We start from the raw sequence: 27,210 nt of genomic DNA, 5'->3' as shown, positions 1-27,210 counted from the left end.
TATCTTGCCGAGTTCCGGGTGTAGTCTGAATTTGGCTTTATTTTACTACGTTTTTTCTAACAATAAGGTATCATGCCGGAACCCAGGATCGAACCAGGGACCTTTAGATCTTCAGTCTAACGCTCTCCCAACTGAGCTATCTTGGCTCCGTTGCATCACAGTTTGTGTGATTTTTTTTTCAGCAGAAGTGTCCTGTGCAGGCAAAGACTCATGATCTTTTCTGAGTCGTAGTACCAGCGGTGTGTTGTCGGTGTGGTTAGAGGGTCTAAGGCGCTCCATGCAGGTTGCATGTGTCCTGTAGACTTGGGTTCAAATACCTTTCCTGACAATCATTTTTGAATTTTTTGCCCTCCTGCAGCTGTATTTATGAGTTCCCATAAGACAAACCTCCAATCTAGTACCTTTTATTCAGGTAAATGCAGCTGTATTTATGACTTCCCATGAGATAAATCTCCAATCTAGTACCTTTTATTCAAGTAAATTATCTACTCTATATGTGTCCTATATTTTCTTTGATATATATTCATTAAGAAATGTTTGTCTCTTTTAAGTTTACTGTATGTCCTCTTTTCTTGCAGTCTTGAAATATTTGATGTGACCAGAGGTATTGTGTTAAATCCATGTCTCTTTTCTGTCTGGTTCAATCAGGACATTTCTGTATTGAGAATCAGTTTATCTTGCCGAGTTCCGGGTGTAGTCTGAATTTGGCTTTATTTTACTAAGTTTTTTCTAACAATAAGATATCATGCTGAAACCCGGGATCGATCCAGGGACCTTTAGATCTTCAGTCTAACGCTCTCCCAACTGAGCTATTTCGGCTACATTGCTTTATAGTTTGTGTGATTTTTTTTTCAGCACAAGTGTCCTGTGCAGGCAAAGACTCATGATATTTTCTGAGTCGTAGTAGCAGCGGTGTGTTGTCGTTGTGGTTAGAGGGTCTAAGGCGCTCCATGCAGGTTGCATGTGTCTTGTAGACTTGGGTTCAAATACCTTTCCTGACAATCATTTTTGAATTTTTTGCCCTCCTGCAGCTGTATTTATGAGTTCCCATAAGACAAGCCTCCAATCTAGTACCTTTTATTCAGGTAAATGCAGCTGTATTTATGACTTCCCATGAGATAAATCTCGAAACTAGTACCTTTTATTCAGGTAAATTATCTACTCTATATGTGTCCTATATTTTCTTTGATATATATTCATTAAGAAATGTTTGTCTCTTTTAAGTTGACTGTATGTCCTCTTTTCTTGCAGTCTTGAAATATTTGATGTGACCAGAGGTATTGTGTTAAATCCATGTCTCTATTTTGTCTGGTTCAATCAGGACGTTTCTGTATTGAGAATCAGTTTATCTTGCCGAGTTCCGGGTGTAGTCTGAATTTGGCTTTATTTTACTACGTTTTTTCTAACAATAAGGTATCATGCCGGAACCCAGGATCGAACCAGGGACCTTTAGATCTTCAGTCTAACGCTCTCCCAACTGAGCTATTTTGGCTCCGTTGCATCACAGTTTGAGTGATTTTTTTTTCAGCAGAAGTGTCCTGTGCAGGCAAAGACTCATGATCTTTTCTGAGTCGTAGTAGCAGTGGTGTGTTGTCGGTGTGGTTAGAGGGTCTAAGGCGCTCCATGCAGGTTGCATGTGTCCTGTAGACTTGGGTTCAAATACCTTTCCTGACAATCATTTTTGAATTTTTTGCCCTCCTGCAGCTGTATTTATGAGTTCCCATAAGACAAACCTCCAATCTAGTACCTTTTATTCAGGTAAATGCAGCTGTATTTATGACTTCCCATGAGATAAATCTCCAATCTAGTACCTTTTATTCAAGTAAATTATCTACTCTATATGTGTCCTATATTTTCTTTGATATATATTCATTAAGAAATGTTTGTCTCTTTTAAGTTTACTGTATGTCCTCTTTTCTTGCAGTCTTGAAATATTTGATGTGACCAGAGGTATTGTGTTAAATCCATGTCTCTTTTCTGTCTGGTTCAATCAGGACATTTCTGTATTGAGAATCAGTTTATCTTGCCGAGTTCCGGGTGTAGTCTGAATTTGGCTTTATTTTACTAAGTTTTTTCTAACAATAAGATATCATGCCAAAACCCGGGATCGATCCAGGGACCTTTAGATCTTCAGTCTAACGCTCTCCCAACTGAGCTATTTCGGCTACATTGCTTTATAGTTTGTGTGATTTTTTTTTCAGCACAAGTGTCCTGTGCAGGCAAAGACTCATGATATTTTCTGAGTCGTAGTAGCAGCGGTGTGTTGTCGTTGTGGTTAGAGGGTCTAAGGCGCTCCATGCAGGTTGCATGTGTCTTGTAGACTTGGGTTCAAATACCTTTCCTGACAATCATTTTTGAATTTTTTGCCCTCCTGCAGCTGTATTTATGAGTTCCCATAAGACAAGCCTCCAATCTAGTACCTTTTATTCAGGTAAATGCAGCTGTATTTATGACTTCCCATGAGATAAATCTCCAATCTAGTACCTTTTATTCAGGTAAATTATCTACTCTATATGTGTCCTATATTTTCTTTGATATATATTCATTAAGAAATGTTTGTCTCTTTTAAGTTGACTGTATGTCCTCTTTTCTTGCAGTCTTGAAATATTTGATGTGACCAGAGGTATTGTGTTAAATCCATGTCTCTATTTTGTCTGGTTCAATCAGGACGTTTCTGTATTGAGAATCAGTTTATCTTGCCGAGTTCCGGGTGTAGTCTGAATTTGGCTTTATTTTACTAAGTTTTTTCTAACAATAAGATATCATGCCGAAACCCGGGATCAAACCAGGGACCTTTAGATCTTCAGTCTAACGCTCTCCCAACTGAGCTATTTCGGCTACATTGCTTTATAGTTTGTGTGATTTTTTTTTCAGCACAAGTGTCCTGTGCAGGCAAAGACTCATGATATTTTCTGAGTCATAGTAGCAGTGGTGTGTTGTCGGTGTGGTTAGAGGGTCTAAGGCGCTCCATGCAGGTTGCATGTGTCCTGTAGACTTGGGTTCAAATACCTTTCCTGACTATCATTTTTGAATTTTTTGCCCTCCTGCAGCTGTATTTATGAGTTCCCATAAGACAAACCTCCAATCTAGTACCTTTTATTCAGGTAAATGCAGCTGTATTTATGACTTCCCATGAGATAAATCTCCAATCTAGTACCTTTTATTCAGGTAAATTATCTACTCTATATGTGTCCTATATTTTCTTTGATATATATTCATTAAGAAATGTTTGTCTCTTTTAAGTTGACTGTATGTCCTCTTTTCTTGCAGTCTTGAAATATTTGATGTGACCAGAGGTATTGTGTTAAATCCATGTCTCTATTTTGTCTGGTTCAATCAGGACGTTTCTGTATTGAGAATCAGTTTATCTTGCCGAGTTCCGGGTGTAGTCTGAATTTGGCTTTATTTTACTACGTTTTTTCTAACAATAAGGTATCATGCCGGAACCCAGGATCGAACCAGGGACCTTTAGATCTTCAGTCTAACGCTCTCCCAACTGAGCTATTTTGGCTCCGTTGCATCACAGTTTGTGTGATTTTTTTTTCAGCAGAAGTGTCCTGTGCAGGCAAAGACTCATGATCTTTTCTGAGTCGTAGTAGCAGTGGTGTGTTGTCGGTGTGGTTAGAGGGTCTAAGGCGCTCCATGCAGGTTGCATGTGTCCTGTAGACTTGGGTTCAAATACCTTTCCTGACAATCATTTTTGAATTTTTTGCCCTCCTGCAGCTGTATTTATGAGTTCCCATAAGACAAACCTCCAATCTAGTACCTTTTATTCAGGTAAATGCAGCTGTATTTATGACTTCCCATGAGATAAATCTCCAATCTAGTACCTTTTATTCAAGTAAATTATCTACTCTATATGTGTCCTATATTTTCTTTGATATATATTCATTAAGAAATGTTTGTCTCTTTTAAGTTTACTGTATGTCCTCTTTTCTTGCAGTCTTGAAATATTTGATGTGACCAGAGGTATTGTGTTAAATCCATGTCTCTTTTTTGTCTGGTTCAATCAGGACATTTCTGTATTGAGAATCAGTTTATCTTGCCGAGTTTCGGGTGTAGTCTGAATTTGGCTTTATTTTACTAAGTTTTTTCTAACAATAAGATATCATGCCGAAACCCGAGATCGAACCAGGGACCTTTAGATCTTCAGTCTAACGCTCTCCCAACTGAGCTATTTCGGCTACATTGCTTTATAGTTTGTGTGATTTTTTTTTCAGCACAAGTGTCCTGTGCAGGCAAAGACTCATGATATTTTCTGAGTCGTAGTAGCAGCGGTGTGTTGTCGGTGTAGTTAGAGGGTCTAAGGCGTCCATGCAGGTTGCATGTGTCTTGTAGACTTGGGTTCAAATACCTTTCCTGACAATCATTTTTGAATTTTTTGCCCTCCTGCAGCTGTATTTATGAGTTCCCATAAGACAAACCTCCAATCTAGTACCTTTTATTCAGGTAAATGCAGCTGTATTTATGACTTCCCATGAGATAAATCTCCAATCTAGTACCTTTTATTCAGGTAAATTATCTACTCTATATGTGTCCTATATTTTCTTTGATATATATTCATTAAGAAATGTTTGTCTTTTTTAAGTTGACTGTATGTCCTCTTTTCTTGCAGTCTTGAAATATTTGATGTGACCAGAGGTATTGTGTTAAATCCATGTCTCTATTTTGTCTGGTTCAATCAGGACGTTTCTGTATTGAGAATCAGTTTATCTTGCCGAGTTCCGGGTGTAATCTGAATTTGGCTTTATTTTACTAAGTTTTTTCTAACAATAAGATATCATGCCGAAACCCGGGATCGAACCAGGGACCTTTAGATCTTCAGTCTAACGCTTTCCCAACTGAGCTATTTCGGCTACATTGCATCACAGTTTGTGTGATTTTTTTTTCAGCACAAGTGTCCTGTGCAGGCAAAGACTCATGATATTTTCTGAGTCGTAGTAGCAGTGGTGCGTTGTCGGTGTGGTTAGAGGGTCTAAAGCGCTCCATGCAGGTTGCATGTGTCCTGTAGACTTGGGTTCAAATACCTTTCCTGAGAAACATTTTTGAATTTTTTGCCCTCCTGCAGCTGTATTTATGAGTTCCCATAAGACAAACCTCCAATCTAGTACCTTTTATTCAGGTAAATGCAGCTGTATTTATGACTTCCCATGAGATAAATCTCCAATCTAGTACCTTTTATTCAGGTAAATTATCTACTCTATATGTGTCCTATATTTTCTTTGATATATATTCATTAAGAAATGTTTGTCTCTTTTAAGTTGACTGTATGTCCTCTTTTCTTGCAGTCTTGAAATATTTGATGTGACCAGAGGTATTGTGTTAAATCCATGTCTCTATTTTGTCTGGTTCAATCAGGACGTTTCTGTATTGAGAATCAGTTTATCTTGCCGAGTTCCGGGTGTAGTCTGAATTTGGCTTTATTTTACTACGTTTTTTCTAACAATAAGGTATCATGCCGGAACCCAGGATCGAACCAGGGACCTTTAGATCTTCAGTCTAACGCTCTCCCAACTGAGCTATTTTGGCTCCGTTGCATCACAGTTTGTGTGATTTTTTTTTCAGCAGAAGTGTCCTGTGCAGGCAAAGACTCATGATCTTTTCTGAGTCGTAGTAGCAGTGGTGTGTTGTCGGTGTGGTTAGAGGGTCTAAGGCGCTCCATGCAGGTTGCATGTGTCCTGTAGACTTGGGTTCAAATACCTTTCCTGACAATCATTTTTGAATTTTTTGCCCTCCTGCAGCTGTATTTATGAGTTCCCATAAGACAAACCTCCAATCTAGTACCTTTTATTCAGGTAAATGCAGCTGTATTTATGACTTCCCATGAGATAAATCTCCAATCTAGTACCTTTTATTCAAGTAAATTATCTACTCTATATGTGTCCTATATTTTCTTTGATATATATTCATTAAGAAATGTTTGTCTCTTTTAAGTTTACTGTATGTCCTCTTTTCTTGCAGTCTTGAAATATTTGATGTGACCAGAGGTATTGTGTTAAATCCATGTCTCTTTTTTGTCTGGTTCAATCAGGACATTTCTGTATTGAGAATCAGTTTATCTTGCCGAGTTTCGGGTGTAGTCTGAATTTGGCTTTATTTTACTAAGTTTTTTCTAACAATAAGATATCATGCCGAAACCCGAGATCGAACCAGGGACCTTTAGATCTTCAGTCTAACGCTCTCCCAACTGAGCTATTTCGGCTACATTGCTTTATAGTTTGTGTGATTTTTTTTTCAGCACAAGTGTCCTGTGCAGGCAAAGACTCATGATATTTTCTGAGTCGTAGTAGCAGCGGTGTGTTGTCGGTGTAGTTAGAGGGTCTAAGGCGTCCATGCAGGTTGCATGTGTCTTGTAGACTTGGGTTCAAATACCTTTCCTGACAATCATTTTTGAATTTTTTGCCCTCCTGCAGCTGTATTTATGAGTTCCCATAAGACAAACCTCCAATCTAGTACCTTTTATTCAGGTAAATGCAGCTGTATTTATGACTTCCCATGAGATAAATCTCCAATCTAGTACCTTTTATTCAGGTAAATTATCTACTCTATATGTGTCCTATATTTTCTTTGATATATATTCATTAAGAAATGTTTGTCTTTTTTAAGTTGACTGTATGTCCTCTTTTCTTGCAGTCTTGAAATATTTGATGTGACCAGAGGTATTGTGTTAAATCCATGTCTCTATTTTGTCTGGTTCAATCAGGACGTTTCTGTATTGAGAATCAGTTTATCTTGCCGAGTTCCGGGTGTAATCTGAATTTGGCTTTATTTTACTAAGTTTTTTCTAACAATAAGATATCATGCCGAAACCCGGGATCGAACCAGGGACCTTTAGATCTTCAGTCTAACGCTTTCCCAACTGAGCTATTTCGGCTACATTGCATCACAGTTTGTGTGATTTTTTTTTCAGCACAAGTGTCCTGTGCAGGCAAAGACTCATGATATTTTCTGAGTCGTAGTAGCAGTGGTGCGTTGTCGGTGTGGTTAGAGGGTCTAAAGCGCTCCATGCAGGTTGCATGTGTCCTGTAGACTTGGGTTCAAATACCTTTCCTGAGAAACATTTTTGAATTTTTTGCCCTCCTGCAGCTGTATTTATGAGTTCCCATAAGACAAACCTCCAATCTAGTACCTTTTATTCAGGTAAATGCAGCTGTATTTATGACTTCCCATGAGATAAATCTCCAATCTAGTACCTTTTATTCAGGTAAATTATCTACTCTATATGTGTCCTATATTTTCTTTGATATATATTCATTAAGAAATGTTTGTCTCTTTTAAGTTGACTGTATGTCCTCTTTTCTTGCAGTCTTGAAATATTTGATGTGACCAGAGGTATTGTGTTAAATCCATGTCTCTATTTTGTCTGGTTCAATCAGGACGTTTCTGTATTGAGAATCAGTTTATCTTGCCGAGTTCCGGGTGTAGTCTGAATTTGGCTTTATTTTACTAAGTTTTTTCTAACAATAAGGTATCATGCCGGAACCCAGGATCGAACCAGGGACCTTTAGATCTTCAGTCTAACGCTCTCCCAACTGAGCTATTTTGGCTCCGTTGCATCACAGTTTGTGTGATTTTTTTTTCAGCAGAAGTGTCCTGTGCAGGCAAAGACTCATGATCTTTTCTGAGTCGTAGTAGCAGTGGTGTGTTGTCGGTGTGGTTAGAGGGTCTAAGGCGCTCCATGCAGGTTGCATGTGTCCTGTAGACTTGGGTTCAAATACCTTTCCTGACAATCATTTTTGAATTTTTTGCCCTCCTGCAGCTGTATTTATGAGTTCCCATAAGACAAACCTCCAATCTAGTACCTTTTATTCAGGTAAATGCAGCTGTATTTATGACTTCCCATGAGATAAATCTCCAATCTAGTACCTTTTATTCAAGTAAATTATCTACTCTATATGTGTCCTATATTTTCTTTGATATATATTCATTAAGAAATGTTTGTCTCTTTTAAGTTTACTGTATGTCCTCTTTTCTTGCAGTCTTGAAATATTTGATGTGACCAGAGGTATTGTGTTAAATCCATGTCTCTTTTCTGTCTGGTTCAATCAGGACATTTCTGTATTGAGAATCAGTTTATCTTGCCGAGTTCCGGGTGTAGTCTGAATTTGGCTTTATTTTACTAAGTTTTTTCTAACAATAAGATATCATGCCAAAACCCGGGATCAAACCAGGGACCTTTAGATCTTCAGTCTAACGCTCTCCCAACTGAGCTATTTCGGCTACATTGCTTTATAGTTTGTGTGATTTTTTTTTCAGCACAAGTGTCCTGTGCAGGCAAAGACTCATGATATTTTCTGAGTCGTAGTAGCAGTGGTGTGTTGTCGGTGTGGTTAGAGGGTCTAAGGCGCTCCATGCAGGTTGCATGTGTCCTGTAGACTTGGGTTCAAATACCTTTCCTGACAATCATTTTTGAATTTTTTGCCCTCCTGCAGCTGTATTTATGAGTTCCCATAAGACAAACCTCCAATCTAGTACCTTTTATTCAGGTAAATGCAGCTGTATTTATGACTTCCCATGAGATAAATCTCCAATCTAGTACCTTTTATTCAGGTAAATTATCTACTCTATATGTGTCCTATATTTTCTTTGATATATATTCATTAAGAAATGTTTGTCTCTTTTAAGTTGACTGTATGTCCTCTTTTCTTGCAGTCTTGAAATATTTGATGTGACCAGAGGTATTGTGTTAAATCCATGTCTCTATTTTGTCTGGTTCAATCAGGACATTTCTGTATTGAGAATCAGTTTATCTTGCCGAGTTCCGGGTGTAGTCTGAATTTGGCTTTATTTTACTACGTTTTTTCTAACAATAAGGTATCATGCCGGAACCCAGGATCGAACCAGGGACCTTTAGATCTTCAGTCTAACGCTCTCCCAACTGAGCTATTTTGGCTCCGTTGCATCACAGTTTGTGTGATTTTTTTTTCAGCAGAAGTGTCCTGTGCAGGCAAAGACTCATGATCTTTTCTGAGTCGTAGTAGCAGTGGTGTGTTGTCGGTGTGGTTAGAGGGTCTAAGGCGCTCCATGCAGGTTGCATGTGTCCTGTAGACTTGGGTTCAAATACCTTTCCTGACAATCATTTTTGAATTTTTTGCCCTCCTGCAGCTGTATTTATGAGTTCCCATAAGACAAACCTCCAATCTAGTACCTTTTATTCAGGTAAATGCAGCTGTATTTATGACTTCCCATGAGATAAATCTCCAATCTAGTACCTTTTATTCAAGTAAATTATCTACTCTATATGTGTCCTATATTTTCTTTGATATATATTCATTAAGAAATGTTTGTCTCTTTTAAGTTTACTGTATGTCCTCTTTTCTTGCAGTCTTGAAATATTTGATGTGACCAGAGGTATTGTGTTAAATCCATGTCTCTTTTCTGTCTGGTTCAATCAGGACATTTCTGTATTGAGAATCAGTTTATCTTGCCGAGTTCCGGGTGTAGTCTGAATTTGGCTTTATTTTACTAAGTTTTTTCTAACAATAAGATATCATGCCAAAACCCGGGATCGATCCAGGGACCTTTCGATCTTCAGTCTAACGCTCTCCCAACTGAGCTATTTCGGCTACATTGCTTTATAGTTTGTGTAATTTTTTTTTCAGCACAAGTGTCCTGTGCAGGCAAAGACTCATGATATTTTCTGAGTCGTAGTAGCAGCGGTGTGTTGTCGTTGTGGTTAGAGGGTCTAAGGCGCTCCATGCAGGTTGCATGTGTCTTGTAGACTTGGGTTCAAATACCTTTCCTGACAATCATTTTTGAATTTTTTGCCCTCCTGCAGCTGTATTTATGAGTTCCCATAAGACAAGCCTCCAATCTAGTACCTTTTATTCAGGTAAATGCAGCTGTATTTATGACTTCCCATGAGATAAATCTCGAAACTAGTACCTTTTATTCAGGTAAATTATCTACTCTATATGTGTCCTATATTTTCTTTGATATATATTCATTAAGAAATGTTTGTCTCTTTTAAGTTGACTGTATGTCCTCTTTTCTTGCAGTCTTGAAATATTTGATGTGACCAGAGGTATTGTGTTAAATCCATGTCTCTATTTTGTCTGGTTCAATCAGGACGTTTCTGTATTGAGAATCAGTTTATCTTGCCGAGTTCCGGGTGTAGTCTGAATTTGGCTTTATTTTACTACGTTTTTTCTAACAATAAGGTATCATGCCGGAACCCAGGATCGAACCAGGGACCTTTAGATCTTCAGTCTAACGCTCTCCCAACTGAGCTATTTTGGCTCCGTTGCATCACAGTTTGAGTGATTTTTTTTTCAGCAGAAGTGTCCTGTGCAGGCAAAGACTCATGATCTTTTCTGAGTCGTAGTAGCAGTGGTGTGTTGTCGGTGTGGTTAGAGGGTCTAAGGCGCTCCATGCAGGTTGCATGTGTCCTGTAGACTTGGGTTCAAATACCTTTCCTGACAATCATTTTTGAATTTTTTGCCCTCCTGCAGCTGTATTTATGAGTTCCCATAAGACAAACCTCCAATCTAGTACCTTTTATTCAGGTAAATGCAGCTGTATTTATGACTTCCCATGAGATAAATCTCCAATCTAGTACCTTTTATTCAAGTAAATTATCTACTCTATATGTGTCCTATATTTTCTTTGATATATATTCATTAAGAAATGTTTGTCTCTTTTAAGTTTACTGTATGTCCTCTTTTCTTGCAGTCTTGAAATATTTGATGTGACCAGAGGTATTGTGTTAAATCCATGTCTCTTTTCTGTCTGGTTCAATCAGGACATTTCTGTATTGAGAATCAGTTTATCTTGCCGAGTTCCGGGTGTAGTCTGAATTTGGCTTTATTTTACTAAGTTTTTTCTAACAATAAGATATCATGCCAAAACCCGGGATCGATCCAGGGACCTTTAGATCTTCAGTCTAACGCTCTCCCAACTGAGCTATTTCGGCTACATTGCTTTATAGTTTGTGTAATTTTTTTTTCAGCACAAGTGTCCTGTGCAGGCAAAGACTCATGATATTTTCTGAGTCGTAGTAGCAGCGGTGTGTTGTCGTTGTGGTTAGAGGGTCTAAGGCGCTCCATGCAGGTTGCATGTGTCTTGTAGACTTGGGTTCAAATACCTTTCCTGACAATCATTTTTGAATTTTTTGCCCTCCTGCAGCTGTATTTATGAGTTCCCATAAGACAAGCCTCCAATCTAGTACCTTTTATTCAGGTAAATGCAGCTGTATTTATGACTTCCCATGAGATAAATCTCCAATCTAGTACCTTTTATTCAGGTAAATTATCTACTCTATATGTGTCCTATATTTTCTTTGATATATATTCATTAAGAAATGTTTGTCTCTTTTAAGTTGACTGTATGTCCTCTTTTCTTGCAGTCTTGAAATATTTGATGTGACCAGAGGTATTGTGTTAAATCCATGTCTCTATTTTGTCTGGTTCAATCAGGACGTTTCTGTATTGAGAATCAGTTTATCTTGCCGAGTTCCGGGTGTAGTCTGAATTTGGCTTTATTTTACTAAGTTTTTTCTAACAATAAGATATCATGCCGAAACCCGGGATCAAACCAGGGACCTTTAGATCTTCAGTCTAACGCTCTCCCAACTGAGCTATTTCGGCTACATTGCTTTATAGTTTGTGTGATTTTTTTTTCAGCACAAGTGTCCTGTGCAGGCAAAGACTCATGATCTTTTCTGAGTCGTAGTAGCAGTGGTGTGTTGTCGGTGTGGTTAGAGGGTCTAAGGCGCTCCATGCAGGTTGCATGTGTCCTGTAGACTTGGGTTCAAATACCTTTCCTGACAATCATTTTTGAATTTTTTGCCCTCCTGCAGCTGTATTTATGAGTTCCCATAAGACAAACCTCCAATCTAGTACCTTTTATTCAGGTAAATGCAGCTGTATTTATGACTTCCCATGAGATAAATCTCCAATCTAGTACCTTTTATTCAGGTAAATTATCTACTCTATATGTGTCCTATATTTTCTTTGATATATATTCATTAAGAAATGTTTGTCTCTTTTAAGTTGACTGTATGTCCTCTTTTCTTGCAGTCTTGAAATATTTGATGTGACCAGAGGTATTGTGTTAAATCCATGTCTCTATTTTGTCTGGTTCAATCAGGACGTTTCTGTATTGAGAATCAGTTTATCTTGCCGAGTTCCGGGTGTAGTCTGAATTTGGCTTTATTTTACTACGTTTTTTCTAACAATAAGGTATCATGCCGGAACCCAGGATCGAACCAGGGACCTTTAGATCTTCAGTCTAACGCTCTCCCAACTGAGCTATCTTGGCTCCGTTGCATCACAGTTTGTGTGATTTTTTTTTCAGCAGAAGTGTCCTGTGCAGGCAAAGACTCATGATCTTTTCTGAGTCGTAGTAGCAGTGGTGTGTTGTCGGTGTGGTTAGAGGGTCTAAGGCGCTCCATGCAGGTTGCATGTGTCCTGTAGACTTGGGTTCAAATACCTTTCCTGACAATCATTTTTGAATTTTTTGCCCTCCTGCAGCTGTATTTATGAGTTCCCATAAGACAAACCTCCAATCTAGTACCTTTTATTCAGGTAAATGCAGCTGTATTTATGACTTCCCATGAGATAAATCTCCAATCTAGTACCTTTTATTCAAGTAAATTATCTACTCTATATGTGTCCTATATTTTCTTTGATATATATTCATTAAGAAATGTTTGTCTCTTTTAAGTTTACTGTATGTCCTCTTTTCTTGCAGTCTTGAAATATTTGATGTGACCAGAGGTATTGTGTTAAATCCATGTCTCTTTTCTGTCTGGTTCAATCAGGACATTTCTGTATTGAGAATCAGTTTATCTTGCCGAGTTCCGGGTGTAGTCTGAATTTGGCTTTATTTTACTAAGTTTTTTCTAACAATAAGATATCATGCTGAAACCCGGGATCGATCCAGGGACCTTTAGATCTTCAGTCTAACGCTCTCCCAACTGAGCTATTTCGGCTACATTGCTTTATAGTTTGTGTGATTTTTTTTTCAGCACAAGTGTCCTGTGCAGGCAAAGACTCATGATATTTTCTGAGTCGTAGTAGCAGCGGTGTGTTGTCGTTGTGGTTAGAGGGTCTAAGGCGCTCCATGCAGGTTGCATGTGTCTTGTAGACTTGGGTTCAAATACCTTTCCTGACAATCATTTTTGAATTTTTTGCCCTCCTGCAGCTGTATTTATGAGTTCCCATAAGACAAGCCTCCAATCTAGTACCTTTTATTCAGGTAAATGCAGCTGTATTTATGACTTCCCATGAGATAAATCTCGAAACTAGTACCTTTTATTCAGGTAAATTATCTACTCTATATGTGTCCTATATTTTCTTTGATATATATTCATTAAGAAATGTTTGTCTCTTTTAAGTTGACTGTATGTCCTCTTTTCTTGCAGTCTTGAAATATTTGATGTGACCAGAGGTATTGTGTTAAATCCATGTCTCTATTTTGTCTGGTTCAATCAGGACGTTTCTGTATTGAGAATCAGTTTATCTTGCCGAGTTCCGGGTGTAATCTGAATTTGGCTTTATTTTACTAAGTTTTTTCTAACAATAAGATATCATGCCGAAACCCGGGATCGAACCAGGGACCTTTAGATCTTCAGTCTAACGCTTTCCCAACTGAGCTATTTCGGCTACATTGCATCACAGTTTGTGTGATTTTTTTTTCAGCACAAGTGTCCTGTGCAGGCAAAGACTCATGATATTTTCTGAGTCGTAGTAGCAGTGGTGCGTTGTCGGTGTGGTTAGAGGGTCTAAAGCGCTCCATGCAGGTTGCATGTGTCCTGTAGACTTGGGTTCAAATACCTTTCCTGAGAAACATTTTTGAATTTTTTGCCCTCCTGCAGCTGTATTTATGAGTTCCCATAAGACAAACCTCCAATCTAGTACCTTTTATTCAGGTAAATGCAGCTGTATTTATGACTTCCCATGAGATAAATCTCCAATCTAGTACCTTTTATTCAGGTAAATTATCTACTCTATATGTGTCCTATATTTTCTTTGATATATATTCATTAAGAAATGTTTGTCTCTTTTAAGTTGACTGTATGTCCTCTTTTCTTGCAGTCTTGAAATATTTGATGTGACCAGAGGTATTGTGTTAAATCCATGTCTCTATTTTGTCTGGTTCAATCAGGACGTTTCTGTATTGAGAATCAGTTTATCTTGCCGAGTTCCGGGTGTAGTCTGAATTTGGCTTTATTTTACTAAGTTTTTTCTAACAATAAGGTATCATGCCGGAACCCAGGATCGAACCAGGGACCTTTAGATCTTCAGTCTAACGCTCTCCCAACTGAGCTATTTTGGCTCCGTTGCATCACAGTTTGTGTGATTTTTTTTTCAGCAGAAGTGTCCTGTGCAGGCAAAGACTCATGATCTTTTCTGAGTCGTAGTAGCAGTGGTGTGTTGTCGGTGTGGTTAGAGGGTCTAAGGCGCTCCATGCAGGTTGCATGTGTCCTGTAGACTTGGGTTCAAATACCTTTCCTGACAATCATTTTTGAATTTTTTGCCCTCCTGCAGCTGTATTTATGAGTTCCCATAAGACAAACCTCCAATCTAGTACCTTTTATTCAGGTAAATGCAGCTGTATTTATGACTTCCCATGAGATAAATCTCCAATCTAGTACCTTTTATTCAAGTAAATTATCTACTCTATATGTGTCCTATATTTTCTTTGATATATATTCATTAAGAAATGTTTGTCTCTTTTAAGTTTACTGTATGTCCTCTTTTCTTGCAGTCTTGAAATATTTGATGTGACCAGAGGTATTGTGTTAAATCCATGTCTCTTTTCTGTCTGGTTCAATCAGGACATTTCTGTATTGAGAATCAGTTTATCTTGCCGAGTTCCGGGTGTAGTCTGAATTTGGCTTTATTTTACTAAGTTTTTTCTAACAATAAGATATCATGCCAAAACCCGGGATCAAACCAGGGACCTTTAGATCTTCAGTCTAACGCTCTCCCAACTGAGCTATTTCGGCTACATTGCTTTATAGTTTGTGTGATTTTTTTTTCAGCACAAGTGTCCTGTGCAGGCAAAGACTCATGATATTTTCTGAGTCGTAGTAGCAGTGGTGCGTTGTCGGTGTGGTTAGAGGGTCTAAGGCGCTCCATGCAGGTTGCATGTGTCCTGTAGACTTGGGTTCAAATACCTTTCCTGACAATCATTTTTGAATTTTTTGCCCTCCTGCAGCTGTATTTATGAGTTCCCATAAGACAAACCTCCAATCTAGTACCTTTTATTCAGGTAAATGCAGCTGTATTTATGACTTCCCATGAGATAAATCTCCAATCTAGTACCTTTTATTCAGGTAAATTATCTACTCTATATGTGTCCTATATTTTCTTTGATATATATTCATTAAGAAATGTTTGTCTCTTTTAAGTTGACTGTATGTCCTCTTTTCTTGCAGTCTTGAAATATTTGATGTGACCAGAGGTATTGTGTTAAATCCATGTCTCTATTTTGTCTGGTTCAATCAGGACATTTCTGTATTGAGAATCAGTTTATCTTGCCGAGTTCCGGGTGTAGTCTGAATTTGGCTTTATTTTACTACGTTTTTTCTAACAATAAGGTATCATGCCGGAACCCAGGATCGAACCAGGGACCTTTAGATCTTCAGTCTAACGCTCTCCCAACTGAGCTATTTTGGCTCCGTTGCATCACAGTTTGTGTGATTTTTTTTTCAGCAGAAGTGTCCTGTGCAGGCAAAGACTCATGATCTTTTCTGAGTCGTAGTAGCAGTGGTGTGTTGTCGGTGTGGTTAGAGGGTCTAAGGCGCTCCATGCAGGTTGCATGTGTCCTGTAGACTTGGGTTCAAATACCTTTCCTGACAATCATTTTTGAATTTTTTGCCCTCCTGCAGCTGTATTTATGAGTTCCCATAAGACAAACCTCCAATCTAGTACCTTTTATTCAGGTAAATGCAGCTGTATTTATGACTTCCCATGAGATAAATCTCCAATCTAGTACCTTTTATTCAAGTAAATTATCTACTCTATATGTGTCCTATATTTTCTTTGATATATATTCATTAAGAAATGTTTGTCTCTTTTAAGTTTACTGTATGTCCTCTTTTCTTGCAGTCTTGAAATATTTGATGTGACCAGAGGTATTGTGTTAAATCCATGTCTCTTTTCTGTCTGGTTCAATCAGGACATTTCTGTATTGAGAATCAGTTTATCTTGCCGAGTTCCGGGTGTAGTCTGAATTTGGCTTTATTTTACTAAGTTTTTTCTAACAATAAGATATCATGCCAAAACCCGGGATCGATCCAGGGACCTTTCGATCTTCAGTCTAACGCTCTCCCAACTGAGCTATTTCGGCTACATTGCTTTATAGTTTGTGTAATTTTTTTTTCAGCACAAGTGTCCTGTGCAGGCAAAGACTCATGATATTTTCTGAGTCGTAGTAGCAGCGGTGTGTTGTCGTTGTGGTTAGAGGGTCTAAGGCGCTCCATGCAGGTTGCATGTGTCTTGTAGACTTGGGTTCAAATACCTTTCCTGACAATCATTTTTGAATTTTTTGCCCTCCTGCAGCTGTATTTATGAGTTCCCATAAGACAAGCCTCCAATCTAGTACCTTTTATTCAGGTAAATGCAGCTGTATTTATGACTTCCCATGAGATAAATCTCGAAACTAGTACCTTTTATTCAGGTAAATTATCTACTCTATATGTGTCCTATATTTTCTTTGATATATATTCATTAAGAAATGTTTGTCTCTTTTAAGTTGACTGTATGTCCTCTTTTCTTGCAGTCTTGAAATATTTGATGTGACCAGAGGTATTGTGTTAAATCCATGTCTCTATTTTGTCTGGTTCAATCAGGACGTTTCTGTATTGAGAATCAGTTTATCTTGCCGAGTTCCGGGTGTAGTCTGAATTTGGCTTTATTTTACTACGTTTTTTCTAACAATAAGGTATCATGCCGGAACCCAGGATCGAACCAGGGACCTTTAGATCTTCAGTCTAACGCTCTCCCAACTGAGCTATTTTGGCTCCGTTGCATCACAGTTTGAGTGATTTTTTTTTCAGCAGAAGTGTCCTGTGCAGGCAAAGACTCATGATCTTTTCTGAGTCGTAGTAGCAGTGGTGTGTTGTCGGTGTGGTTAGAGGGTCTAAGGCGCTCCATGCAGGTTGCATGTGTCCTGTAGACTTGGGTTCAAATACCTTTCCTGACAATCATTTTTGAATTTTTTGCCCTCCTGCAGCTGTATTTATGAGTTCCCATAAGACAAACCTCCAATCTAGTACCTTTTATTCAGGTAAATGCAGCTGTATTTATGACTTCCCATGAGATAAATCTCCAATCTAGTACCTTTTATTCAAGTAAATTATCTACTCTATATGTGTCCTATATTTTCTTTGATATATATTCATTAAGAAATGTTTGTCTCTTTTAAGTTTACTGTATGTCCTCTTTTCTTGCAGTCTTGAAATATTTGATGTGACCAGAGGTATTGTGTTAAATCCATGTCTCTTTTCTGTCTGGTTCAATCAGGACATTTCTGTATTGAGAATCAGTTTATCTTGCCGAGTTCCGGGTGTAGTCTGAATTTGGCTTTATTTTACTAAGTTTTTTCTAACAATAAGATATCATGCCAAAACCCGGGATCGATCCAGGGACCTTTAGATCTTCAGTCTAACGCTCTCCCAACTGAGCTATTTCGGCTACATTGCTTTATAGTTTGTGTGATTTTTTTTTCAGCACAAGTGTCCTGTGCAGGCAAAGACTCATGATATTTTCTGAGTCGTAGTAGCAGCGGTGTGTTGTCGTTGTGGTTAGAGGGTCTAAGGCGCTCCATGCAGGTTGCATGTGTCTTGTAGACTTGGGTTCAAATACCTTTCCTGACAATCATTTTTGAATTTTTTGCCCTCCTGCAGCTGTATTTATGAGTTCCCATAAGACAAGCCTCCAATCTAGTACCTTTTATTCAGGTAAATGCAGCTGTATTTATGACTTCCCATGAGATAAATCTCCAATCTAGTACCTTTTATTCAGGTAAATTATCTACTCTATATGTGTCCTATATTTTCTTTGATATATATTCATTAAGAAATGTTTGTCTCTTTTAAGTTGACTGTATGTCCTCTTTTCTTGCAGTCTTGAAATATTTGATGTGACCAGAGGTATTGTGTTAAATCCATGTCTCTATTTTGTCTGGTTCAATCAGGACGTTTCTGTATTGAGAATCAGTTTATCTTGCCGAGTTCCGGGTGTAGTCTGAATTTGGCTTTATTTTACTAAGTTTTTTCTAACAATAAGATATCATGCCGAAACCCGGGATCAAACCAGGGACCTTTAGATCTTCAGTCTAACGCTCTCCCACCTGAGCTATTTCGGCTACATTGCTTTATAGTTTGTGTGATTTTTTTTTCAGCACAAGTGTCCTGTGCAGGCAAAGACTCATGATATTTTCTGAGTCATAGTAGCAGTGGTGTGTTGTCGGTGTGGTTAGAGGGTCTAAGGCGCTCCATGCAGGTTGCATGTGTCCTGTAGACTTGGGTTCAAATACCTTTCCTGACTATCATTTTTGAATTTTTTGCCCTCCTGCAGCTGTATTTATGAGTTCCCATAAGACAAACCTCCAATCTAGTACCTTTTATTCAGGTAAATGCAGCTGTATTTATGACTTCCCATGAGATAAATCTCCAATCTAGTACCTTTTATTCAGGTAAATTATCTACTCTATATGTGTCCTATATTTTCTTTGATATATATTCATTAAGAAATGTTTGTCTCTTTTAAGTTGACTGTATGTCCTCTTTTCTTGCAGTCTTGAAATATTTGATGTGACCAGAGGTATTGTGTTAAATCCATGTCTCTATTTTGTCTGGTTCAATCAGGACGTTTCTGTATTGAGAATCAGTTTATCTTGCCGAGTTCCGGGTGTAGTCTGAATTTGGCTTTATTTTACTACGTTTTTTCTAACAATAAGGTATCATGCCGGAACCCAGGATCGAACCAGGGACCTTTAGATCTTCAGTCTAACGCTCTCCCAACTGAGCTATTTTGGCTCCGTTGCATCACAGTTTGTGTGATTTTTTTTTCAGCAGAAGTGTCCTGTGCAGGCAAAGACTCATGATCTTTTCTGAGTCGTAGTAGCAGTGGTGTGTTGTCGGTGTGGTTAGAGGGTCTAAGGCGCTCCATGCAGGTTGCATGTGTCCTGTAGACTTGGGTTCAAATACCTTTCCTGACAATCATTTTTGAATTTTTTGCCCTCCTGCAGCTGTATTTATGAGTTCCCATAAGACAAACCTCCAATCTAGTACCTTTTATTCAGGTAAATGCAGCTGTATTTATGACTTCCCATGAGATAAATCTCCAATCTAGTACCTTTTATTCAAGTAAATTATCTACTCTATATGTGTCCTATATTTTCTTTGATATATATTCATTAAGAAATGTTTGTCTCTTTTAAGTTTACTGTATGTCCTCTTTTCTTGCAGTCTTGAAATATTTGATGTGACCAGAGGTATTGTGTTAAATCCATGTCTCTTTTTTGTCTGGTTCAATCAGGACATTTCTGTATTGAGAATCAGTTTATCTTGCCGAGTTTCGGGTGTAGTCTGAATTTGGCTTTATTTTACTAAGTTTTTTCTAACAATAAGATATCATGCCGAAACCCGAGATCGAACCAGGGACCTTTAGATCTTCAGTCTAACGCTCTCCCAACTGAGCTATTTCGGCTACATTGCTTTATAGTTTGTGTGATTTTTTTTTCAGCACAAGTGTCCTGTGCAGGCAAAGACTCATGATATTTTCTGAGTCGTAGTAGCAGCGGTGTGTTGTCGGTGTAGTTAGAGGGTCTAAGGCGTCCATGCAGGTTGCATGTGTCTTGTAGACTTGGGTTCAAATACCTTTCCTGACAATCATTTTTGAATTTTTTGCCCTCCTGCAGCTGTATTTATGAGTTCCCATAAGACAAACCTCCAATCTAGTACCTTTTATTCAGGTAAATGCAGCTGTATTTATGACTTCCCATGAGATAAATCTCCAATCTAGTACCTTTTATTCAGGTAAATTATCTACTCTATATGTGTCCTATATTTTCTTTGATATATATTCATTAAGAAATGTTTGTCTTTTTTAAGTTGACTGTATGTCCTCTTTTCTTGCAGTCTTGAAATATTTGATGTGACCAGAGGTATTGTGTTAAATCCATGTCTCTATTTTGTCTGGTTCAATCAGGACGTTTCTGTATTGAGAATCAGTTTATCTTGCCGAGTTCCGGGTGTAATCTGAATTTGGCTTTATTTTACTAAGTTTTTTCTAACAATAAGATATCATGCCGAAACCCGGGATCGAACCAGGGACCTTTAGATCTTCAGTCTAACGCTTTCCCAACTGAGCTATTTCGGCTACATTGCATCACAGTTTGTGTGATTTTTTTTTCAGCACAAGTGTCCTGTGCAGGCAAAGACTCATGATATTTTCTGAGTCGTAGTAGCAGTGGTGCGTTGTCGGTGTGGTTAGAGGGTCTAAAGCGCTCCATGCAGGTTGCATGTGTCCTGTAGACTTGGGTTCAAATACCTTTCCTGAGAAACATTTTTGAATTTTTTGCCCTCCTGCAGCTGTATTTATGAGTTCCCATAAGACAAACCTCCAATCTAGTACCTTTTATTCAGGTAAATGCAGCTGTATTTATGACTTCCCATGAGATAAATCTCCAATCTAGTACCTTTTATTCAGGTAAATTATCTACTCTATATGTGTCCTATATTTTCTTTGATATATATTCATTAAGAAATGTTTGTCTCTTTTAAGTTGACTGTATGTCCTCTTTTCTTGCAGTCTTGAAATATTTGATGTGACCAGAGGTATTGTGTTAAATCCATGTCTCTATTTTGTCTGGTTCAATCAGGACGTTTCTGTATTGAGAATCAGTTTATCTTGCCGAGTTCCGGGTGTAGTCTGAATTTGGCTTTATTTTACTAAGTTTTTTCTAACAATAAGATATCATGCCAAAACCCGGGATCGATCCAGGGACCTTTCGATCTTCAGTCTAACGCTCTCCCAACTGAGCTATTTCGGCTACATTGCTTTATAGTTTGTGTAATTTTTTTTTCAGCACAAGTGTCCTGTGCAGGCAAAGACTCATGATATTTTCTGAGTCGTAGTAGCAGCGGTGTGTTGTCGTTGTGGTTAGAGGGTCTAAGGCGCTCCATGCAGGTTGCATGTGTCTTGTAGACTTGGGTTCAAATACCTTTCCTGACAATCATTTTTGAATTTTTTGCCCTCCTGCAGCTGTATTTATGAGTTCCCATAAGACAAGCCTCCAATCTAGTACCTTTTATTCAGGTAAATGCAGCTGTATTTATGACTTCCCATGAGATAAATCTCGAAACTAGTACCTTTTATTCAGGTAAATTATCTACTCTATATGTGTCCTATATTTTCTTTGATATATATTCATTAAGAAATGTTTGTCTCTTTTAAGTTGACTGTATGTCCTCTTTTCTTGCAGTCTTGAAATATTTGATGTGACCAGAGGTATTGTGTTAAATCCATGTCTCTATTTTGTCTGGTTCAATCAGGACGTTTCTGTATTGAGAATCAGTTTATCTTGCCGAGTTCCGGGTGTAGTCTGAATTTGGCTTTATTTTACTACGTTTTTTCTAACAATAAGGTATCATGCCGGAACCCAGGATCGAACCAGGGACCTTTAGATCTTCAGTCTAACGCTCTCCCAACTGAGCTATTTTGGCTCCGTTGCATCACAGTTTGAGTGATTTTTTTTTCAGCAGAAGTGTCCTGTGCAGGCAAAGACTCATGATCTTTTCTGAGTCGTAGTAGCAGTGGTGTGTTGTCGGTGTGGTTAGAGGGTCTAAGGCGCTCCATGCAGGTTGCATGTGTCCTGTAGACTTGGGTTCAAATACCTTTCCTGACAATCATTTTTGAATTTTTTGCCCTCCTGCAGCTGTATTTATGAGTTCCCATAAGACAAACCTCCAATCTAGTACCTTTTATTCAGGTAAATGCAGCTGTATTTATGACTTCCCATGAGATAAATCTCCAATCTAGTACCTTTTATTCAAGTAAATTATCTACTCTATATGTGTCCTATATTTTCTTTGATATATATTCATTAAGAAATGTTTGTCTCTTTTAAGTTTACTGTATGTCCTCTTTTCTTGCAGTCTTGAAATATTTGATGTGACCAGAGGTATTGTGTTAAATCCATGTCTCTTTTCTGTCTGGTTCAATCAGGACATTTCTGTATTGAGAATCAGTTTATCTTGCCGAGTTCCGGGTGTAGTCTGAATTTGGCTTTATTTTACTAAGTTTTTTCTAACAATAAGATATCATGCCAAAACCCGGGATCGATCCAGGGACCTTTAGATCTTCAGTCTAACGCTCTCCCAACTGAGCTATTTCGGCTACATTGCTTTATAGTTTGTGTGATTTTTTTTTCAGCACAAGTGTCCTGTGCAGGCAAAGACTCATGATATTTTCTGAGTCGTAGTAGCAGCGGTGTGTTGTCGTTGTGGTTAGAGGGTCTAAGGCGCTCCATGCAGGTTGCATGTGTCTTGTAGACTTGGGTTCAAATACCTTTCCTGACAATCATTTTTGAATTTTTTGCCCTCCTGCAGCTGTATTTATGAGTTCCCATAAGACAAGCCTCCAATCTAGTACCTTTTATTCAGGTAAATGCAGCTGTATTTATGACTTCCCATGAGATAAATCTCCAATCTAGTACCTTTTATTCAGGTAAATTATCTACTCTATATGTGTCCTATATTTTCTTTGATATATATTCATTAAGAAATGTTTGTCTCTTTTAAGTTGACTGTATGTCCTCTTTTCTTGCAGTCTTGAAATATTTGATGTGACCAGAGGTATTGTGTTAAATCCATGTCTCTATTTTGTCTGGTTCAATCAGGACGTTTCTGTATTGAGAATCAGTTTATCTTGCCGAGTTCCGGGTGTAGTCTGAATTTGGCTTTATTTTACTAAGTTTTTTCTAACAATAAGATATCATGCCGAAACCCGGGATCAAACCAGGGACCTTTAGATCTTCAGTCTAACGCTCTCCCACCTGAGCTATTTCGGCTACATTGCTTTATAGTTTGTGTGATTTTTTTTTCAGCACAAGTGTCCTGTGCAGGCAAAGACTCATGATATTTTCTGAGTCATAGTAGCAGTGGTGTGTTGTCGGTGTGGTTAGAGGGTCTAAGGCGCTCCATGCAGGTTGCATGTGTCCTGTAGACTTGGGTTCAAATACCTTTCCTGACTATCATTTTTGAATTTTTTGCCCTCCTGCAGCTGTATTTATGAGTTCCCATAAGACAAACCTCCAATCTAGTACCTTTTATTCAGGTAAATGCAGCTGTATTTATGACTTCCCATGAGATAAATCTCCAATCTAGTACCTTTTATTCAGGTAAATTATCTACTCTATATGTGTCCTATATTTTCTTTGATATATATTCATTAAGAAATGTTTGTCTCTTTTAAGTTGACTGTATGTCCTCTTTTCTTGCAGTCTTGAAATATTTGATGTGACCAGAGGTATTGTGTTAAATCCATGTCTCTATTTTGTCTGGTTCAATCAGGACGTTTCTGTATTGAGAATCAGTTTATCTTGCCGAGTTCCGGGTGTAGTCTGAATTTGGCTTTATTTTACTACGTTTTTTCTAACAATAAGGTATCATGCCGGAACCCAGGATCGAACCAGGGACCTTTAGATCTTCAGTCTAACGCTCTCCCAACTGAGCTATTTTGGCTCCGTTGCATCACAGTTTGTGTGATTTTTTTTTCAGCAGAAGTGTCCTGTGCAGGCAAAGACTCATGATCTTTTCTGAGTCGTAGTAGCAGTGGTGTGTTGTCGGTGTGGTTAGAGGGTCTAAGGCGCTCCATGCAGGTTGCATGTGTCCTGTAGACTTGGGTTCAAATACCTTTCCTGACAATCATTTTTGAATTTTTTGCCCTCCTGCAGCTGTATTTATGAGTTCCCATAAGACAAACCTCCAATCTAGTACCTTTTATTCAGGTAAATGCAGCTGTATTTATGACTTCCCATGAGATAAATCTCCAATCTAGTACCTTTTATTCAAGTAAATTATCTACTCTATATGTGTCCTATATTTTCTTTGATATATATTCATTAAGAAATGTTTGTCTCTTTTAAGTTTACTGTATGTCCTCTTTTCTTGCAGTCTTGAAATATTTGATGTGACCAGAGGTATTGTGTTAAATCCATGTCTCTTTTTTGTCTGGTTCAATCAGGACATTTCTGTATTGAGAATCAGTTTATCTTGCCGAGTTTCGGGTGTAGTCTGAATTTGGCTTTATTTTACTAAGTTTTTTCTAACAATAAGATATCATGCCGAAACCCGAGATCGAACCAGGGACCTTTAGATCTTCAGTCTAACGCTCTCCCAACTGAGCTATTTCGGCTACATTGCTTTATAGTTTGTGTGATTTTTTTTTCAGCACAAGTGTCCTGTGCAGGCAAAGACTCATGATATTTTCTGAGTCGTAGTAGCAGCGGTGTGTTGTCGGTGTAGTTAGAGGGTCTAAGGCGTCCATGCAGGTTGCATGTGTCTTGTAGACTTGGGTTCAAATACCTTTCCTGACAATCATTTTTGAATTTTTTGCCCTCCTGCAGCTGTATTTATGAGTTCCCATAAGACAAACCTCCAATCTAGTACCTTTTATTCAGGTAAATGCAGCTGTATTTATGACTTCCCATGAGATAAATCTCCAATCTAGTACCTTTTATTCAGGTAAATTATCTACTCTATATGTGTCCTATATTTTCTTTGATATATATTCATTAAGAAATGTTTGTCTTTTTTAAGTTGACTGTATGTCCTCTTTTCTTGCAGTCTTGAAATATTTGATGTGACCAGAGGTATTGTGTTAAATCCATGTCTCTATTTTGTCTGGTTCAATCAGGACGTTTCTGTATTGAGAATCAGTTTATCTTGCCGAGTTCCGGGTGTAATCTGAATTTGGCTTTATTTTACTAAGTTTTTTCTAACAATAAGATATCATGCCGAAACCCGGGATCGAACCAGGGACCTTTAGATCTTCAGTCTAACGCTTTCCCAACTGAGCTATTTCGGCTACATTGCATCACAGTTTGTGTGATTTTTTTTTCAGCACAAGTGTCCTGTGCAGGCAAAGACTCATGATATTTTCTGAGTCGTAGTAGCAGTGGTGCGTTGTCGGTGTGGTTAGAGGGTCTAAAGCGCTCCATGCAGGTTGCATGTGTCCTGTAGACTTGGGTTCAAATACCTTTCCTGAGAAACATTTTTGAATTTTTTGCCCTCCTGCAGCTGTATTTATGAGTTCCCATAAGACAAACCTCCAATCTAGTACCTTTTATTCAGGTAAATGCAGCTGTATTTATGACTTCCCATGAGATAAATCTCCAATCTAGTACCTTTTATTCAGGTAAATTATCTACTCTATATGTGTCCTATATTTTCTTTGATATATATTCATTAAGAAATGTTTGTCTCTTTTAAGTTGACTGTATGTCCTCTTTTCTTGCAGTCTTGAAATATTTGATGTGACCAGAGGTATTGTGTTAAATCCATGTCTCTATTTTGTCTGGTTCAATCAGGACGTTTCTGTATTGAGAATCAGTTTATCTTGCCGAGTTCCGGGTGTAGTCTGAATTTGGCTTTATTTTACTAAGTTTTTTCTAACAATAAGGTATCATGCCGGAACCCAGGATCGAACCAGGGACCTTTAGATCTTCAGTCTAACGCTCTCCCAACTGAGCTATTTTGGCTCCGTTGCATCACAGTTTGTGTGATTTTTTTTTCAGCAGAAGTGTCCTGTGCAGGCAAAGACTCATGATCTTTTCTGAGTCGTAGTAGCAGTGGTGTGTTGTCGGTGTGGTTAGAGGGTCTAAGGCGCTCCATGCAGGTTGCATGTGTCCTGTAGACTTGGGTTCAAATACCTTTCCTGACAATCATTTTTGAATTTTTTGCCCTCCTGCAGCTGTATTTATGAGTTCCCATAAGACAAACCTCCAATCTAGTACCTTTTATTCAGGTAAATGCAGCTGTATTTATGACTTCCCATGAGATAAATCTCCAATCTAGTACCTTTTATTCAAGTAAATTATCTACTCTATATGTGTCCTATATTTTCTTTGATATATATTCATTAAGAAATGTTTGTCTCTTTTAAGTTTACTGTATGTCCTCTTTTCTTGCAGTCTTGAAATATTTGATGTGACCAGAGGTATTGTGTTAAATCCATGTCTCTTTTCTGTCTGGTTCAATCAGGACATTTCTGTATTGAGAATCAGTTTATCTTGCCGAGTTCCGGGTGTAGTCTGAATTTGGCTTTATTTTACTAAGTTTTTTCTAACAATAAGATATCATGCCAAAACCCGGGATCAAACCAGGGACCTTTAGATCTTCAGTCTAACGCTCTCCCAACTGAGCTATTTCGGCTACATTGCTTTATAGTTTGTGTGATTTTTTTTTCAGCACAAGTGTCCTGTGCAGGCAAAGACTCATGATATTTTCTGAGTCGTAGTAGCAGTGGTGTGTTGTCGGTGTGGTTAGAGGGTCTAAGGCGCTCCATGCAGGTTGCATGTGTCCTGTAGACTTGGGTTCAAATACCTTTCCTGACAATCATTTTTGAATTTTTTGCCCTCCTGCAGCTGTATTTATGAGTTCCCATAAGACAAACCTCCAATCTAGTACCTTTTATTCAGGTAAATGCAGCTGTATTTATGACTTCCCATGAGATAAATCTCCAATCTAGTACCTTTTATTCAGGTAAATTATCTACTCTATATGTGTCCTATATTTTCTTTGATATATATTCATTAAGAAATGTTTGTCTCTTTTAAGTTGACTGTATGTCCTCTTTTCTTGCAGTCTTGAAATATTTGATGTGACCAGAGGTATTGTGTTAAATCCATGTCTCTATTTTGTCTGGTTCAATCAGGACATTTCTGTATTGAGAATCAGTTTATCTTGCCGAGTTCCGGGTGTAGTCTGAATTTGGCTTTATTTTACTACGTTTTTTCTAACAATAAGGTATCATGCCGGAACCCAGGATCGAACCAGGGACCTTTAGATCTTCAGTCTAACGCTCTCCCAACTGAGCTATTTTGGCTCCGTTGCATCACAGTTTGTGTGATTTTTTTTTCAGCAGAAGTGTCCTGTGCAGGCAAAGACTCATGATCTTTTCTGAGTCGTAGTAGCAGTGGTGTGTTGTCGGTGTGGTTAGAGGGTCTAAGGCGCTCCATGCAGGTTGCATGTGT

General features: G+C 38.2%; 41 non-coding genes across 41 annotated transcripts; all 41 read right to left on the bottom strand.

Moving 5' to 3' along the window:
* Positions 1 to 73: 73 nt before the first annotated feature.
* TRNAF-GAA (transfer RNA phenylalanine (anticodon GAA)) lies at positions 74 to 146 on the bottom strand. The gene has a single exon. It is a non-coding gene; the product is annotated as a tRNA-Phe (tRNA).
* Positions 147 to 746: 600 nt separating this feature from the next.
* On the bottom strand, positions 747 to 819 carry TRNAF-GAA (transfer RNA phenylalanine (anticodon GAA)). The gene has a single exon. It is a non-coding gene; the product is annotated as a tRNA-Phe (tRNA).
* Positions 820 to 1,419: 600 nt separating this feature from the next.
* On the bottom strand, positions 1,420 to 1,492 carry TRNAF-GAA (transfer RNA phenylalanine (anticodon GAA)). Its single transcript has one exon. It is a non-coding gene; the product is annotated as a tRNA-Phe (tRNA).
* Positions 1,493 to 2,092: 600 nt separating this feature from the next.
* TRNAF-GAA (transfer RNA phenylalanine (anticodon GAA)) lies at positions 2,093 to 2,165 on the bottom strand. The gene has a single exon. It is a non-coding gene; the product is annotated as a tRNA-Phe (tRNA).
* Positions 2,166 to 2,765: 600 nt separating this feature from the next.
* Positions 2,766 to 2,838, bottom strand: TRNAF-GAA (transfer RNA phenylalanine (anticodon GAA)). The gene has a single exon. It is a non-coding gene; the product is annotated as a tRNA-Phe (tRNA).
* Positions 2,839 to 3,438: 600 nt separating this feature from the next.
* On the bottom strand, positions 3,439 to 3,511 carry TRNAF-GAA (transfer RNA phenylalanine (anticodon GAA)). The gene has a single exon. It is a non-coding gene; the product is annotated as a tRNA-Phe (tRNA).
* Positions 3,512 to 4,111: 600 nt separating this feature from the next.
* On the bottom strand, positions 4,112 to 4,184 carry TRNAF-GAA (transfer RNA phenylalanine (anticodon GAA)). The gene has a single exon. It is a non-coding gene; the product is annotated as a tRNA-Phe (tRNA).
* A 599-nt stretch (positions 4,185 to 4,783) lies between these two features.
* Positions 4,784 to 4,856, bottom strand: TRNAF-GAA (transfer RNA phenylalanine (anticodon GAA)). The gene has a single exon. It is a non-coding gene; the product is annotated as a tRNA-Phe (tRNA).
* A 600-nt stretch (positions 4,857 to 5,456) lies between these two features.
* Positions 5,457 to 5,529, bottom strand: TRNAF-GAA (transfer RNA phenylalanine (anticodon GAA)). Its single transcript has one exon. It is a non-coding gene; the product is annotated as a tRNA-Phe (tRNA).
* A 600-nt stretch (positions 5,530 to 6,129) lies between these two features.
* TRNAF-GAA (transfer RNA phenylalanine (anticodon GAA)) lies at positions 6,130 to 6,202 on the bottom strand. The gene has a single exon. It is a non-coding gene; the product is annotated as a tRNA-Phe (tRNA).
* A 599-nt stretch (positions 6,203 to 6,801) lies between these two features.
* TRNAF-GAA (transfer RNA phenylalanine (anticodon GAA)) lies at positions 6,802 to 6,874 on the bottom strand. Its single transcript has one exon. It is a non-coding gene; the product is annotated as a tRNA-Phe (tRNA).
* A 600-nt stretch (positions 6,875 to 7,474) lies between these two features.
* On the bottom strand, positions 7,475 to 7,547 carry TRNAF-GAA (transfer RNA phenylalanine (anticodon GAA)). Its single transcript has one exon. It is a non-coding gene; the product is annotated as a tRNA-Phe (tRNA).
* A 600-nt stretch (positions 7,548 to 8,147) lies between these two features.
* TRNAF-GAA (transfer RNA phenylalanine (anticodon GAA)) lies at positions 8,148 to 8,220 on the bottom strand. The gene has a single exon. It is a non-coding gene; the product is annotated as a tRNA-Phe (tRNA).
* Positions 8,221 to 8,820: 600 nt separating this feature from the next.
* Positions 8,821 to 8,893, bottom strand: TRNAF-GAA (transfer RNA phenylalanine (anticodon GAA)). The gene has a single exon. It is a non-coding gene; the product is annotated as a tRNA-Phe (tRNA).
* A 600-nt stretch (positions 8,894 to 9,493) lies between these two features.
* TRNAF-GAA (transfer RNA phenylalanine (anticodon GAA)) lies at positions 9,494 to 9,566 on the bottom strand. The gene has a single exon. It is a non-coding gene; the product is annotated as a tRNA-Phe (tRNA).
* Positions 9,567 to 10,166: 600 nt separating this feature from the next.
* Positions 10,167 to 10,239, bottom strand: TRNAF-GAA (transfer RNA phenylalanine (anticodon GAA)). Its single transcript has one exon. It is a non-coding gene; the product is annotated as a tRNA-Phe (tRNA).
* A 600-nt stretch (positions 10,240 to 10,839) lies between these two features.
* Positions 10,840 to 10,912, bottom strand: TRNAF-GAA (transfer RNA phenylalanine (anticodon GAA)). Its single transcript has one exon. It is a non-coding gene; the product is annotated as a tRNA-Phe (tRNA).
* A 600-nt stretch (positions 10,913 to 11,512) lies between these two features.
* Positions 11,513 to 11,585, bottom strand: TRNAF-GAA (transfer RNA phenylalanine (anticodon GAA)). The gene has a single exon. It is a non-coding gene; the product is annotated as a tRNA-Phe (tRNA).
* Positions 11,586 to 12,185: 600 nt separating this feature from the next.
* Positions 12,186 to 12,258, bottom strand: TRNAF-GAA (transfer RNA phenylalanine (anticodon GAA)). Its single transcript has one exon. It is a non-coding gene; the product is annotated as a tRNA-Phe (tRNA).
* A 600-nt stretch (positions 12,259 to 12,858) lies between these two features.
* Positions 12,859 to 12,931, bottom strand: TRNAF-GAA (transfer RNA phenylalanine (anticodon GAA)). Its single transcript has one exon. It is a non-coding gene; the product is annotated as a tRNA-Phe (tRNA).
* Positions 12,932 to 13,531: 600 nt separating this feature from the next.
* TRNAF-GAA (transfer RNA phenylalanine (anticodon GAA)) lies at positions 13,532 to 13,604 on the bottom strand. The gene has a single exon. It is a non-coding gene; the product is annotated as a tRNA-Phe (tRNA).
* Positions 13,605 to 14,204: 600 nt separating this feature from the next.
* On the bottom strand, positions 14,205 to 14,277 carry TRNAF-GAA (transfer RNA phenylalanine (anticodon GAA)). Its single transcript has one exon. It is a non-coding gene; the product is annotated as a tRNA-Phe (tRNA).
* A 600-nt stretch (positions 14,278 to 14,877) lies between these two features.
* TRNAF-GAA (transfer RNA phenylalanine (anticodon GAA)) lies at positions 14,878 to 14,950 on the bottom strand. The gene has a single exon. It is a non-coding gene; the product is annotated as a tRNA-Phe (tRNA).
* Positions 14,951 to 15,550: 600 nt separating this feature from the next.
* Positions 15,551 to 15,623, bottom strand: TRNAF-GAA (transfer RNA phenylalanine (anticodon GAA)). Its single transcript has one exon. It is a non-coding gene; the product is annotated as a tRNA-Phe (tRNA).
* A 600-nt stretch (positions 15,624 to 16,223) lies between these two features.
* Positions 16,224 to 16,296, bottom strand: TRNAF-GAA (transfer RNA phenylalanine (anticodon GAA)). The gene has a single exon. It is a non-coding gene; the product is annotated as a tRNA-Phe (tRNA).
* A 600-nt stretch (positions 16,297 to 16,896) lies between these two features.
* Positions 16,897 to 16,969, bottom strand: TRNAF-GAA (transfer RNA phenylalanine (anticodon GAA)). The gene has a single exon. It is a non-coding gene; the product is annotated as a tRNA-Phe (tRNA).
* Positions 16,970 to 17,569: 600 nt separating this feature from the next.
* Positions 17,570 to 17,642, bottom strand: TRNAF-GAA (transfer RNA phenylalanine (anticodon GAA)). Its single transcript has one exon. It is a non-coding gene; the product is annotated as a tRNA-Phe (tRNA).
* A 600-nt stretch (positions 17,643 to 18,242) lies between these two features.
* TRNAF-GAA (transfer RNA phenylalanine (anticodon GAA)) lies at positions 18,243 to 18,315 on the bottom strand. The gene has a single exon. It is a non-coding gene; the product is annotated as a tRNA-Phe (tRNA).
* A 600-nt stretch (positions 18,316 to 18,915) lies between these two features.
* TRNAF-GAA (transfer RNA phenylalanine (anticodon GAA)) lies at positions 18,916 to 18,988 on the bottom strand. The gene has a single exon. It is a non-coding gene; the product is annotated as a tRNA-Phe (tRNA).
* Positions 18,989 to 19,588: 600 nt separating this feature from the next.
* TRNAF-GAA (transfer RNA phenylalanine (anticodon GAA)) lies at positions 19,589 to 19,661 on the bottom strand. Its single transcript has one exon. It is a non-coding gene; the product is annotated as a tRNA-Phe (tRNA).
* Positions 19,662 to 20,260: 599 nt separating this feature from the next.
* Positions 20,261 to 20,333, bottom strand: TRNAF-GAA (transfer RNA phenylalanine (anticodon GAA)). The gene has a single exon. It is a non-coding gene; the product is annotated as a tRNA-Phe (tRNA).
* A 600-nt stretch (positions 20,334 to 20,933) lies between these two features.
* TRNAF-GAA (transfer RNA phenylalanine (anticodon GAA)) lies at positions 20,934 to 21,006 on the bottom strand. The gene has a single exon. It is a non-coding gene; the product is annotated as a tRNA-Phe (tRNA).
* Positions 21,007 to 21,606: 600 nt separating this feature from the next.
* Positions 21,607 to 21,679, bottom strand: TRNAF-GAA (transfer RNA phenylalanine (anticodon GAA)). Its single transcript has one exon. It is a non-coding gene; the product is annotated as a tRNA-Phe (tRNA).
* Positions 21,680 to 22,279: 600 nt separating this feature from the next.
* On the bottom strand, positions 22,280 to 22,352 carry TRNAF-GAA (transfer RNA phenylalanine (anticodon GAA)). The gene has a single exon. It is a non-coding gene; the product is annotated as a tRNA-Phe (tRNA).
* A 600-nt stretch (positions 22,353 to 22,952) lies between these two features.
* On the bottom strand, positions 22,953 to 23,025 carry TRNAF-GAA (transfer RNA phenylalanine (anticodon GAA)). Its single transcript has one exon. It is a non-coding gene; the product is annotated as a tRNA-Phe (tRNA).
* Positions 23,026 to 23,625: 600 nt separating this feature from the next.
* On the bottom strand, positions 23,626 to 23,698 carry TRNAF-GAA (transfer RNA phenylalanine (anticodon GAA)). Its single transcript has one exon. It is a non-coding gene; the product is annotated as a tRNA-Phe (tRNA).
* Positions 23,699 to 24,298: 600 nt separating this feature from the next.
* TRNAF-GAA (transfer RNA phenylalanine (anticodon GAA)) lies at positions 24,299 to 24,371 on the bottom strand. The gene has a single exon. It is a non-coding gene; the product is annotated as a tRNA-Phe (tRNA).
* A 599-nt stretch (positions 24,372 to 24,970) lies between these two features.
* On the bottom strand, positions 24,971 to 25,043 carry TRNAF-GAA (transfer RNA phenylalanine (anticodon GAA)). Its single transcript has one exon. It is a non-coding gene; the product is annotated as a tRNA-Phe (tRNA).
* Positions 25,044 to 25,643: 600 nt separating this feature from the next.
* On the bottom strand, positions 25,644 to 25,716 carry TRNAF-GAA (transfer RNA phenylalanine (anticodon GAA)). Its single transcript has one exon. It is a non-coding gene; the product is annotated as a tRNA-Phe (tRNA).
* A 600-nt stretch (positions 25,717 to 26,316) lies between these two features.
* TRNAF-GAA (transfer RNA phenylalanine (anticodon GAA)) lies at positions 26,317 to 26,389 on the bottom strand. The gene has a single exon. It is a non-coding gene; the product is annotated as a tRNA-Phe (tRNA).
* A 600-nt stretch (positions 26,390 to 26,989) lies between these two features.
* TRNAF-GAA (transfer RNA phenylalanine (anticodon GAA)) lies at positions 26,990 to 27,062 on the bottom strand. The gene has a single exon. It is a non-coding gene; the product is annotated as a tRNA-Phe (tRNA).
* Positions 27,063 to 27,210: the final 148 nt, after the last annotated feature.

Source organism: Hyperolius riggenbachi, chromosome 6 (genome assembly GCF_040937935.1).
Source record: "Hyperolius riggenbachi isolate aHypRig1 chromosome 6, aHypRig1.pri, whole genome shotgun sequence".
NCBI classification, from domain to species: Eukaryota; Metazoa; Chordata; class Amphibia; order Anura; family Hyperoliidae; genus Hyperolius; species Hyperolius riggenbachi.
The sequence above is the reverse complement of the archived record's forward strand: the minus strand, read 5'-3'. Positions and strand labels throughout refer to the sequence as shown.